The following is a 12,888-nucleotide window of genomic DNA, read 5'->3' on the forward strand; positions in this document are numbered from 1 at the left end:
TCAAGGGATGACATGAAATCTAAGTTTGCCTCTGGACTGCAGACCTGACATTATATGTCTGTGCCCCAGTCCCCTTGGTGTAAAACAAGGATAATATTTCCTCCCCACACCCTTTATTTGTTTAGATTGTCAGTAGAGCCGGTTGGAAAAATTTTGACATGTTTCTAATTGAGCATTTGCTGACTCATCAAAATCTAGTGTTTCAATGAGAACTGTCCTCGGCTTCCTGACAGCTTGCTGACCTGGATCCTTGGCAGAGATCTGGGAAGTGCTGGGAGTTGTGGCTCTCAGGGCTTCCAGGCTCATTCCTCCCTGGTAGCTGGAGCTCTCAGTGTCCGCAGCTGTGGGACAGCCCGCCGTGCGGGGACTCCCATTGCTCACAGCTCAACACCTCCCGTTCCCTGGAGCTGCACTTTCACACCTTTTTTTCTTAAATAGGGTATTGTTCCCAACAGAAGGATGTTGTCTTATGAAGTAACAGAAATCTTTTACAAAACAAAGTTATCCTTCTCTATTGAGCTTTTCAGAGCAAGACTGTTTTGTTTTAATGCTGGTGCATTGCACAAGACAAAGAGAAGTTCAGCCCTCTGCTTAAAAAGCAATAAACTGTGTAGAAAGAGAGAACTATGAAGAGAGACACAGCAGTTAGTTAGTCCTTTTGCTGCCTCCCACAATAATTTTTTCACAGTTTCCGGTCTCAGAACCCCGGAGACAGTGCTCAAACCATTTGCCTACAGATGAGACATCTGTGTAAGACCATGGGTAGAAGTAGTTGGCTGATCTTCCCTCTACCTACTCCTTTTTCCTGTAAGGAGTAGGTGATACCCTTACTCAGTGTCATAAAAGATACACACATCAAAGTCACAATTCTATGTTATGTTCACCTTTAATTTGTGGATGAGTAGATGTAGCAGGATAGAGGGTTTCCCACCCCTTGGCTATAGGCCGATTTTATCCCTGTATCTTGCAAAGAACTACTAGGGGAAATAAAAATAAAATATGGAGATATTTTCATGAAACTACCATCTCGATGCCCAAAGACGCTGATGGTGAAATTACCAGGCCTAAAATGCCTGTTGGTGACTTTGGCAAAAACTTTCTGTCTTGAGACAAAAGCATAGAAATGCAAAATGATACCTTTCGGAAGATTATCAGCTTCAAGCCCCTTGCATTAAGAAAAGCTCAAATATCTGGTGTGCATCAGGAATCAGGTTGAGGGACGTGATTGTCCCACTCTGCACTGGTGTGGCCTTGCATCTGAGTCCTGTGTGCGCTTTTGAGGATCCCAATATGAGAGGGTATTGAGCTATTTGAGAGCATCCAAAGGAGGGCTGCAAAGAGGGTGAAGGGCCTTGAGAAGAGGCTGTATGAGGAGCAGCTGAGGGCACGGGGTCTGTTCAGCCTGGAGGAGACTGAGGGGAGGCCTCACTGCAGTCACAGCTCCTTGTGAGGGGAGGGAGGGGCAGGCACCGATCTCTGCTCTGTGGGGACAGTGACAGGAGCTGAGGGAATGGCCTGAAGTTGTGCCAGGGGAGGTGTAGGTTGGATATCAGAAAAATCTTCTTCACCCAGAGGGTGGTTGGGTACTGGAACAGCTCCCCAGGGCAGTGGTCACAGCACAGCCTGACAGAGTTCAGAAAGTGTTTGGACAATGCCCTCCAGGCACATGGTGTGACTCTTGGGGATGGTGCTGTGCAGGGCCCAGAGCTGGACTTGAAGAGCCTTTAGAACTCAAGATATTCTATGACTCACACCTAGCTACATCCTGCATGAAGTTTATTATGAGACTTCTACCCTGAAGTCTCTTCAGTCTTCTTTTTCCAGGAGCAAGTAAATTTAAAATTTCATAAATCTCTTATTTCTATGCCACAATTTCTAAATCTCTTCTCATATAACTTTTTTCTTGACTCTCCCTGTTCTGTAAGCTTCATGTTAAAGCTCAAGTTTGAAAACCTTCCCTAAGCAGAGCAGAACAGAATAGTTATTTCATGTTTTACAAATGTTTTTTGCTTAGATAAATAAGAACCAAGTAGCCACAAAGGGAGAATGAAAATTATAAACCAGGTGTGAACACCCAAAAACCACTGGGTCAAAGCAATAAACCCAGCACCACTAGTATTTTACCTGAGTAGACTTTTCCAAAGGAATAGTAGGTAAAAAATAATAAAAGAAAGAGCAATATTGTTTCAAAGGGGGCTGCATCCTAAGGAAGGACAATCTCCCATATACCTTGAGGACTGTAAAAGTGAGGACATAATATGCTGTAGATTTATTCTTTGTCAGATACATCTAGCTCCTCCCCTCAGATGTAATCATTCTGTTCAGAGTTCTGGAGAGGAGAAGTTAGAAACATCACAGGCTGCAGAAATGATGTTCTTACTCCAAAGGGGCCTGCAGGGAGATGTCACACTGGTACAAGAGGGATTGCTAATATAATCCAGAGTAAATGCAAATTATCCAGTTCTACCTTGGGCAATATAAAATGTATTCATTTCACATTAACCTACTTGAAATGCCTGAATGGAGGAATTTATTGACTTTGTAAATTACTTCTCATCTACCAAGAGTGCTTTCATGGTCTACTGAGAATAGGCAAAATGTGCTGTGTACATGAAGAAAACAGATTACATTGATTCTGCAGCTTGCAAGGTTTCAATATCTCAATACATGCTATATTTAGGCAGAGTATTCTAGATAGTCTTTCAATCTGACTTCACAGGACTTAAAGAATATATTTTTGTTGGAAAAAATTACTAAAGAGACTAAAATTGTTGTAAAAGGGGATAAAATGCAAATTTCATTTTCATATTCTTTAGTAAGATAACTGAAAAATTGCAATAAAAGTTACGATCTTCTCTAGAAGACGCTCTACAATGTCAAATGGAAAATTAATAATTAGGTGGGAAACCTGAAGATCAGTATTAGAACTGTAGGCAAGGTGAGGAACTGGCCAAAGAGGAAAGAGAACCAGTGTGAATTCAGAGTTCCTAAAAGACTGGTCTTGAGCCTGATACTCTTAAATGGTTTCTTTAATGACTTTGCAAAAAAAGTAGAAGTATGCTATTGTTCTTCCTCAGTGGCACGAAGCTAGGTGGCTGATGAGGACAGAGGAAGTAAAAGCAGCTGACAGTAAGGGCCCATCAGACTAGTGCCTGGGGTGTGCTGGTTCATGTCTAGACACAGTGAAATTATTATCAAAGCTCTATGCTTACTTATAGAGAAATAAAGTCATCATTCCTGTTCAGTTGCTTGCCTTGCTCATTTTGACATGGCTGACAGCTGGAGGCAGAGTTTTCAGAAACACAGCTGAGGGAAAGTTGCAGAAAATTAGCTTTACTTATGTTTTTATCATTTTGTCTGCTTTACCAGTTCTTTTTCTAAGTATTTCCTAACCATACTGATTCTTACATTAATATACTAAGTTATAATTTTTTGTTAATATACTGGAATTCTTTTTGGCTACACAGTAACATTTGTGAAAATTACCCTCAATGCTACTTTCATAATCCTGTGGTGAGGTATTATTGTGATTTAACATTGCACTTCACTTCTAGCAGAACACACCAGCACTCTCCTTTATGGAATGTGTACATGTTTTTCCTTCTGAGCTACAAGAAAGATCACTCTAGGAAGTGACCTCTAACCTTGCTAGGAAAGTAGAGCCTTTTCTGTTTATCGGCAGAAGGAAAATGCAGTTCTTGTGTATCAAATAAATGTCTTAAAATGACATCCTTCCCAAGGCAGCTCTGTAAAGGCAAAACACTAAAGGTTAGCAGGGTAGATGAGAACTGGAGAAATGGAAGTGGGATAAAATGTAATTGTGCAAAATGCAAGTCAAAGCACTAGAAGAGTAATACTAGGTAATTCTGTTAGATAGCAGAAGCTTATCACTTGTGAATGAGGTCTTCCTAACAGGTGCAGGGAGGCAACAAAGCCTAAGTAGTTTTAAGATGGTGCTTGCTAACTTTATAAATGGATTATGACATAGTCCTGAGGTAGCAGAGGGCTGGGATTTGATGACCCAGATAGTTCTATCCTAGATGGTGTTCCCTTTTTGGTGGTGGTGGTGCTGGGAGAAGAGCCAGTTGTCTCTGGTAGGATGGAGAGGTGCATATAAGGAGCTATGAACCAGGTTTCACATGGTTTTCAAAAGGTCTGGGGACTACTCAAAACCCCAAAGAAATAAAGTTTTCAGACATATGTGAAAGAAAAGTCTATAAGTCTGTCTCATCCTCGTGATCCATACTAAGGAATGGATCTTGATCCTAGGCCAGACCATCTGGGAAACCAATTTAGGGATACCTGGTCAGAGCACCTGGAGTGGTGTCTGGCATGGAGCACGAAAGCTGAGTAGGCAGTGGGAGAAGGGTGTTTTGCATCTGTGTGGAGTGGTGGTGTGCACCCTAAAAGGTTTTTCTAAATCACAATTTTGCAAAATCAGACTCCCCTTATGTGTAAGGAAAAAATCAGAAGTGTTTATTTCCAGAGATTTACAGGTTGTTGAAAAATATCTGGCTGATAATCAAAGGATCAAAATGTCTGAGTCACAGGGATGGGATTTGTATGCAGCACATACAAAAGCTCCTGAAAACCGTAAAAACTGATCTCCCAATTACACGGGGCAAAAACAGGAGACTGAAGTCATGAATAATTTTCAGAGTTAGTAGAAAGTCCTTAGATTATAGAGACAGAGCAGTAGGATTAAGATTTGTTTTCTAAAGTGTAATTACCAATTATCCAAATTTATCCTAGGACATTTGCTAGTGGGCTATAGTAACCATTTACAGAATCAACAAAAATATACACATAACATTTCCTGTTTTGCAGCATTCTTTTGGTAAAAAAATAAGGAGCAGTATTACATTAATAGGTAATTGAAGCCATGTATTTATTTCCATATAAATTCATTTTATTTTAGTCAAGCAATTATTTAAATAACTTGTCTATCCTTTTAAAGTAACAATCAAAATATTCTGCCCTAAACTGAGGAATACCAGTACTCCCATTACTCTCATATTTGAGAGTGAATAATATTATATCTCTGTTTTGCAGACTGAACTTTTAGGAGAATATGTTGCCTAACATTCACAAATGTAAGACATTTAAATGAAGAAAAGAATGAATGGAATTCCTTTCACACAATTATAGCACTATAATTAAAGACAGAATATATATTAATCATTTCCTTTAAAACAAAAAAGGAACTTTGAAATCCCACAGGTCATTAAGTTGGCAACTCATTAAAAACAAGGCATTTCCCATGCAGCAGCACAAGTGTACTCCTTAGTTTCACAGAATCCAGTCCTGTAAAACTAAAGTTAGATTCATAAGGGGAAAAAAAGTCAATGAAAGTAACGAATACAGTTAAATTTCCATCTTTCTGTTGTACTAAGCATATAGGTGTATGAGCAGATAATTTCCAAAATGTTTCATCAGTCAGTGCCAGCACAGAAGATTCATAACGTTCATATAATTTGGCTATGTAGATAAAAAGAAACAAGTATCAGCAGATCACATAATATATCCCATTTGCAGCTGAAGGGATACATTTCCAATATTACATTGTGATTTTTAACTTTCTGTCACTGCAAGAGATATTGTAATCAAATTCTGGCCTGAGCAATTTACCAGAAACCTTACCCAGAAAATCTTTTCTCATGGGAGCTTGTTTAGGGAATCTCCAAAGTCCTAATTATTTCAATACAGAAAGCCTGTGTGGTTAAACTACCTACAAGAAAATTATAATGGTGGTTAATGTATCATTGGCCAAATCCCAGGTGCAGTCAGGAAGACATTTCTGCTTGTTCATACGATTGCAGGAATTTATGTCAGTGATGGTGTTTTCTCGGATGTGTTTGGCATTGGTCACAGACAACAATGGTGAATTGAATTACATGGTAGCTGAGTTATTCTGGGGCTTTTTCCTTGCAGGCAATTCTACAGAGGCAATAATTTTAAGTAGGATTTAATTAGAAGTACTGTGACATGTTTTGATTGCATTCACACTGGGTGAGGAATGTCCCTTTTCCCCTGTTGGGCTGAAGCTCTGAGTGCCTGGCTCAGTAGGGAAGGGGCTGTGGGAAGTGATGACATTTGCTGTAGTTCAGTTATTATTAGTTCTACCCTGCCAGGGACACTGTGAGTTGGCTGGCAATGATATGGTGGCCAGAGCAAGCCCACTGAAGAACTGTGGTCACAGCAACCCTTCCACGGGCTTTGTGGAGTTGAGAGATCACCATGTCAGCTGCCTGCTCCCCTCAGGGCTTACCTCACCTCCCTGCCCTGTCTACCCCATCCAGCAGGTTCAAAGGACTTTGCAGCTCCAGGGCAGCACACATCCCTCCTACACAATCTTTCATGGAGACTTTCTCACTGCCAGGGTGAGGATTAATGCACTCTGAAGCAATATAAACCTCCAAGAAATTGTATTGATTTTCCCCACCTAATTTTCAATGGCAGGCTTGCCATTTAGGAAAATGGGTACTCATTCATCTCATTAATTGCAATGTGTAGAGACTCTCATCTTTGTCCTTCACTGTCTAATGCTGAGGACTCTGATCATGCTTTTCTTATGGGGAAATTTCACAATGTAAGCTGGGTATGGAGCAGGCCCTTTCCCCACAGCCCTGTGCTCACAGGCTGCTTCCCTGAGCTGGGATTCAGATGTGACCACAAGTCGATCAAGCAGATGATTCCACAGAAGATTAACCCCTTGAAACAAGAAGCAAAGGCTAATCACTGTCCCCAGTCAGCAAGCTGATCTAGCTCCATGTGCCCATACTGGATTGGGTCTCTGCAGAGGGGGTGGTGGGCCCTCCCTTTTTTGGCAGCAGTCAGCCATCACACCGGCTGGGTGTGATCTCACCTCTCTGGATGATGGCTTCCTTTGAAGAGGCAAGAAGTTCAGGTTCCTTCCCACTTGCTGAGGATTTTCCACAGAGGCTGGTGTCCATGTTCCCATTTTACCAAAATTATCAGCAGGAGCCCCGTTGCTGCCAACAGGAGAGGATTTGAGTTCTCAGCATTTCTTACAACAAAGATGGGTATGGAAGAAGAAACTGACCTTTGTCCCTTGAAGTCTGAAACAGAAGAGAATGAGATGTGACAGAACCAACTACAAATTAAACTCAGTTTTAAAAGTAGCCTATGAAATTTCTGGGATTTCACCTTGACTGTATTAGATGATGAGATTTTTTACAGTGGCCCTGCTGAAATTCATGGAAATTCTTGTATTGAGGGAGGTTTGTATTCTTTCAGTTTGCAGTCACCCAGATACATTTTCTTTGCTCCCTTTTTCCAGTATTAGTTTCCTTTTTGCATTCAAACAAAGATTTCTTTCTCTCTAAACATTGCTTTTCCTGCCTTAGGAGCATTGCCAAGCTTGTGCCCTTTTTAATTCTTTGCAGCTAGGCTGGAGCTTTTAATTCATGATATTTAAATAACATTTCAGCTTGATAATTTAACTTTTTCCTATCTCAGCTTACTGCCACATTCAGCTATGTAGTAGATCTTACCTAGGATAGTGTTAAGGCTTGAACCTTGAACCAAGCCCTTGTAGCATATTGCTTCTGTTTGGAAAACATGCATTTGGCTTTGGGGTTCTGTAAGAGCTCACTCTGTGCCAAATGGGAGCAGCATTTTGAGTTTAATCCATTAGAGTGATTTGTATTATATCCGACAGAGATAGGAACCTGCAGAGGAAAAACTCTGCACAGAAGGGAGAGGAATGAAATTGCTGGCTCAGAGGCTGTGCCTCATACTATGACTATTCAAATGAATGCTTACTAGTAAAGGAGCTCCACTTGAAAAACAAGATTGGAAAGAGAAGAAACTGGGCCAAGGAGCATGAGTGCTTACAGAATACTTTGTGACAATAAGATAGAAGTTATAAATTTTTTTTTTCTTTTGACTTCACAGAAACTCCCGAGATTATCCTGCATAACTTCAAGTGCACTGTACTTTATTTCTTTACCTTTGTTTGGGCTTATGTTCCTACTGTCATAACAGCAGAATCATTTTACTGGTCTGCTGGTATAGGCATCTCAATTCTCATTCAAAAATACCCTGAATGAGGATACGTGCTGGCCACTACATAGAGAGGTGAGGCTTGTCTTTATATAGAGGTAATCTGTGATGTGTAGAGCATTTCTAAGTAGACTATAGAGCACTGACTGATTGTATGACTTTGGGTTTTTTTTTGGTTGATCAGCTGTGATACAAAGGTTTGTTATATTCCCACATTCTGTCTGCAATGGGTTTGAGAAAAAGAAATCTCCAGTCCCCTCCGCAATGTGAAACTACCAAAGTCTTCGAAGATGTAGAGAGAGGTGGCTGTGCAGAGAGCTCTCTTTTCCTGTGCACAGTCAGATCTTCTCTGTAATGAGGAATTTTCCATTATCTCAACAGCTTCTTTATCTGGACCAACTAAAATTGAGTCAATGTAAAAAGGAGGTATTTTTGAAGTGAGCCATACTTCATTCAGTGTACAAGCGTATAAGTGGGTGCAGAGTTTGCATACCATGTAACAAATCTGGGAACAGGCTGTGGTAGTAATCTTGTGGAAAATTTTTTTTTAAGGAATCAGCAGTTTTGGTATTGCATATATCACAGAAAATTTGCATTCATTTTGTATACAAATTTGCTACTGCATGGATACAAATTTAAAGGTATTTTGATTTAGAGTGTCAAAAGAAAGTAAATAGGAATTCTTGCAAGCATCTCAGTTTGCTTTCATGTGTGTTAAGCATTTCAGTGTGCCCTTAGTATCAGGAATCACACACTATACACCTTATACTATGGAGGTTCTCTGAGTTCCTGGAGCTCTATGGGGTTAGGACTTTCTCTTCTCATGCTCCTTGTTTACACAATGTCATTGCCATCTAATATTAGGAACTCAACATCCCTGCCAGTTCCTGGGCTGAATTTAAAAATGTTTGTTTTGAAACTGGTCTTTTATTATGGCTCATCTACTTTTCTATAGACATGAAGCCATGAATAAAATAATCTCATCAAACTTTTCTGTACTTTTAAAAGATATAATGGCATAAAGTAATTTTCTGTTTTTATATTTTTCACATGAATATTTTTCTGGGCTATGTAGAATAAATGGTCTGGGTCTGTCAACTGAGCTGTCCTACTCCCTGCGCTTCCTAAATTTCTGTGTGAAGCCATTCCCTGTAGCTGTGTCTTGCAAATGCCTGTCCATTAGGAGGTACCTGATCTAGTGTACCTAAGCAAACAATTTATAATCTTCTGTAGTCATGAATTCCAGTCTTTTCTGATCATCACCTTCAAATATCTTCACATCTTGGGTAAAATAGATATTGGATATTTTTGAGCTTTTAAAGTGAAAGCAGCGTGGTGGTTTAAGGTGAAATAAAAAAGGCAAGATAGAGGAAATGAAGGACAGGACTGAATGGCAGAACATAATTTAGGCCAGTCTTTCCCCCCGTTCTTGTCATCAGCTTTCCGGTACCGAACTCGTTTCAGAGCGAGCGAGCTCCGGGCCGGAGCGGGAATTCCGTTCTCTGCCGCCGCCGCGGCCGGGCGCCAGGGGGCGCCACTCCCGGCTCATCCCGGCCCATCCCGGCCCGTTCCCGGCCCATCCCGCTCCATTCCCGGCCCATCCCGGCCCATCCCGGCCCATTCCCGGCCCATCCCGGCCCATCCCGGCCCGTTCCCGGCCCATCCCGCTCCATTCCCGGCCCGTTCCCGGCCCATCCCGGCCCATTCCCGGCCCGTTCCCGGCCCATCCCGGCCCATCCCGGCCCATTCCCGGCCCATCCCGGCCCATTCCCGGCCCATCCCGGCCCATCCCGGCCCATTCCCGCCCATCCCGGCCCATTCCCGGCCCATCCCGGCCCATCCCCGGCCCATCCCGGCCCATCCCGACCCATTCCCGACCCATTCCCGGCCCATTCCGGCCCATCCCGGCCCATCCCAGTCCGTTCCCGGCCCATCCCGGCCCATTCCCGGCCCATCCCGGCCCATCCCGGCCCATTCCCGGCCCGTTCCCGGCCCATTCCCGGCCCGTTCCCGGCCCATTCCCGCCCATCCCGGCCCGTTCCCGGCCCATTCCCGGCCCGTTCCCGGCCCCGGGACGGGCGGCTCCGAGCGGGGCCCGCTGTAGCCCGTGCGCGATGCGGGCGAAGGGCCGCGTCCCGCCCCGGGCTTTGAAGCAGCGCCCGCCGAGCCCGCACGTCCCGCACGTCAGCGCGGCCGAGCCCCGCGGCCCGGGGGCTGAGCGGGCACGGACCGACCGCGTTCGGCCCCCGGGCATCACGGACATGAGCTCCTGGCAAAGCACGCCTGACCCTGACGCGAAATTAGCCCGAGAGCTGCCGTAGCTCAGTCTTGCTAAACTCTCCTAATATACATATTTTCTGAGCTGTGATCTAGCATTATTCCCAGGGGTTCTCCAAGAAAGGAAGTGGAGAATGTTCTTTTCAAAAGCATGAAGTGGGAAAATGTTTAGAACTATTTATAGCTGCACTTAGGCTGTGGAAATCCCAGACATTATAAACTATTTATAGTTCTTCTCTGGGTTAAAAGGGTGAAATCAGAAATCTTATTGAAAAAGTTGCATATGCTTCTTATCCATCAGTTAGATTAAATGAGAATTCTGAGCGCGGGATGGGGCTGGCTGAGATTGATGAAAACTGGGAGGAATCAAAGATGAGGTGGAAACACCAATGCAGAGGAACACACAGCCCATGTTGTGGAAACAGGAAGGGCCCTGGGGCACCTCTGGACTCGGCCCAGGTGGCAGGGACACGCAGGTTCACTCTTTAGCTGTGGCTGCTGTCAGCAAGGTAGAGTCTTCCATTGCCACAGGCGTCCCCGTCCTGCCTGTTCAGGGAATTCCTGCTTGTTAGAGTTGCTGTTTCTGCCTGCTTTGGTGTGTCCAGTCTCTTTATGCTTTAAATCCTTGGAGTCTGCGCATGAGCCATTTCTTCAGTGAGCTCACCCAGGCATTGGGAGGCAGCAGGTTCCATCGGGGGCATTATTTTGTACGTTCTGGCCATGCTGCCTCTGCAGCTCCAGCAGCTGGGATTGCCTCCATGCAGATGGTGTGGGCTGGGCTGCAGGGATGGTTCCTTGGGCTGGCTGGGGCTGCCCAGCCTCACAGCACCTTGGTGACTGACAACATTTAAAAAATAAACCACCTCTAAAGCTTTTCCTGTTTTTGTCAGAATTGTCTGGACCAAGCCCGAATTTTCTACAAGCAATTAAAGAGCTCCGTAGAAATATCTCCTTACTGACAGTTGAACAAAACTAGCAGATGCAAACTGACCAAAAATGTCCTGTATAACATGAGAAAAATGCTGAAATGAAGCTATTAAAACAGAAATATCATATCAATACTGTTAATGTTACTAATTTAAGGGGAAGCTTTTCTTGCTGTAACCAGCACAATGTCAGATATGAAATCCCAATAGTGTTTGCTCCCCACTGCTGTGCTTCTCTGATGAAGCGTGCAAAACCAACACTTGGTTTTGCAACTCCCAAAACCAAACATCACAAAGCATTACTATTATTATTTAAAAAATTCTGATATCATCCAACAGTTTTTGCTCTGCCTGAGTATCTTTCAATTAGTATCACTGAAAAATGGATTATTTCACGTATTGAAAGAAATATTTTACTATCTTCAGGAAAAACTCATTTTTCTTTGAATAGTGGATTTAACCCTTTCAAAGAAGAGGGTTCTATTATTTTTGCTCTAAGCCATGCTTCTCTTTGACCCTGCCTAATGCTGAAATTTGTGCCAGTGTCTTTAAAACTTGTATGTTTGCTGTTTGCCATGATTTTAGGGTCACCAAAGAGCTGCTGTGTGGTGATGCCACTAATGAGGTAGGCAGTAACTTCTTACTTAATGTGGATTTTTGTTTGCTAGGGCTTTTGTTGGTCCTTCCAGCCTTTTGGACAAGCATGTGTGGCTGTCTAGATCGCCCTACGTTCTGCCTGCAGTCTCTGAATAGAAGCATGGGATGTACAAACAAACATGTACAAACTACCTGCTTGTTCTTCTGTTATCTTACCCCGCTTTCCCCAGCTTGGCTAGATTCCTGTAGTCACCCACAATAGATCATACAAAAAGGTTTCTTGGAGTAAAAATAACCTTGGAAGTAAGGTATCCTTTTCTCCTCACTCCTCCCTCTTCAGGTATAACAGGTTTTGTATTTGACAGTGCAATTACATGCTGATGATCACCAGAATAACACCCAGGTCACACCACAGCCTTCCCTGCTGAAAGAAGAAAGCTCTAGAGCTCGACTTCGTGCACTCCTGCCTTTACTACCCTTTGTGGTATGAAGGGCTGATGACCAAACCTGAGGTAAGGTTGGTTTGAAAAAGCCAAACTCCAATTTAGGAGAGAGTTGAGGATCTAATTGGTCACAATTGGCATTTTGATAACTCCATAAATCATTTCATTAACACTGCCATGATTTTCTCAATGGTTCAGCAACATCCCACAAGAAAAAAAAAACAAAGAAAAAAAGAAACCCACCCCAAGCCAAACCTCCAGACTTCAAAGGTTGCAAACAAACTTCTGTTTTAACAGACAGACTTACCAGATGGCATCCTTTATTGGCAGTAGTACAGCCATTTACAGCCTTGTTAGCAGCCACATGTACATTACTCAAGAGTTTTCTATGACAATCCTGGATGTTTCTAAAAGGTATTGTCAAATTTATTCATCTTATTGCAGAGTGCCTCCCTTCTTTGAAATCACAAATTCATCAAGAGCTGAGGTCATTTTCTTTCCCTAAAAGACAGAAAAATGTTTTACAGCAAAATATTTTAAAAAGCCAAACCAAAACAGGATGTAAAATAAATAGCATCATTTGTCCGTAAACCACCAGACTGTTCTGTAGGAGCAGTGGA

At 42.9% G+C, this 12,888-nt stretch overlaps 1 long non-coding RNA gene across 1 annotated transcript; it reads right to left on the reverse strand.

Annotated features, from left to right (window-relative positions):
- Positions 1 to 4,490: 4,490 nt before the first annotated feature.
- On the reverse strand, positions 4,491 to 9,573 carry LOC134415400 (uncharacterized). The gene is made up of 3 exons (XR_010027047.1): positions 7,515 to 9,573; positions 7,064 to 7,079; positions 4,491 to 6,992 (listed from the first exon to the last, which is right to left on the reverse strand). It is a non-coding gene; the product is annotated as an uncharacterized LOC134415400 (long non-coding RNA).
- Between the last annotated feature and the right edge of the window lie 3,315 nt (positions 9,574 to 12,888).

This window comes from Melospiza melodia, chromosome 3 (assembly GCF_035770615.1).
Source record: "Melospiza melodia melodia isolate bMelMel2 chromosome 3, bMelMel2.pri, whole genome shotgun sequence".
NCBI lineage: Eukaryota > Metazoa > Chordata > Aves > Passeriformes > Passerellidae > Melospiza > Melospiza melodia.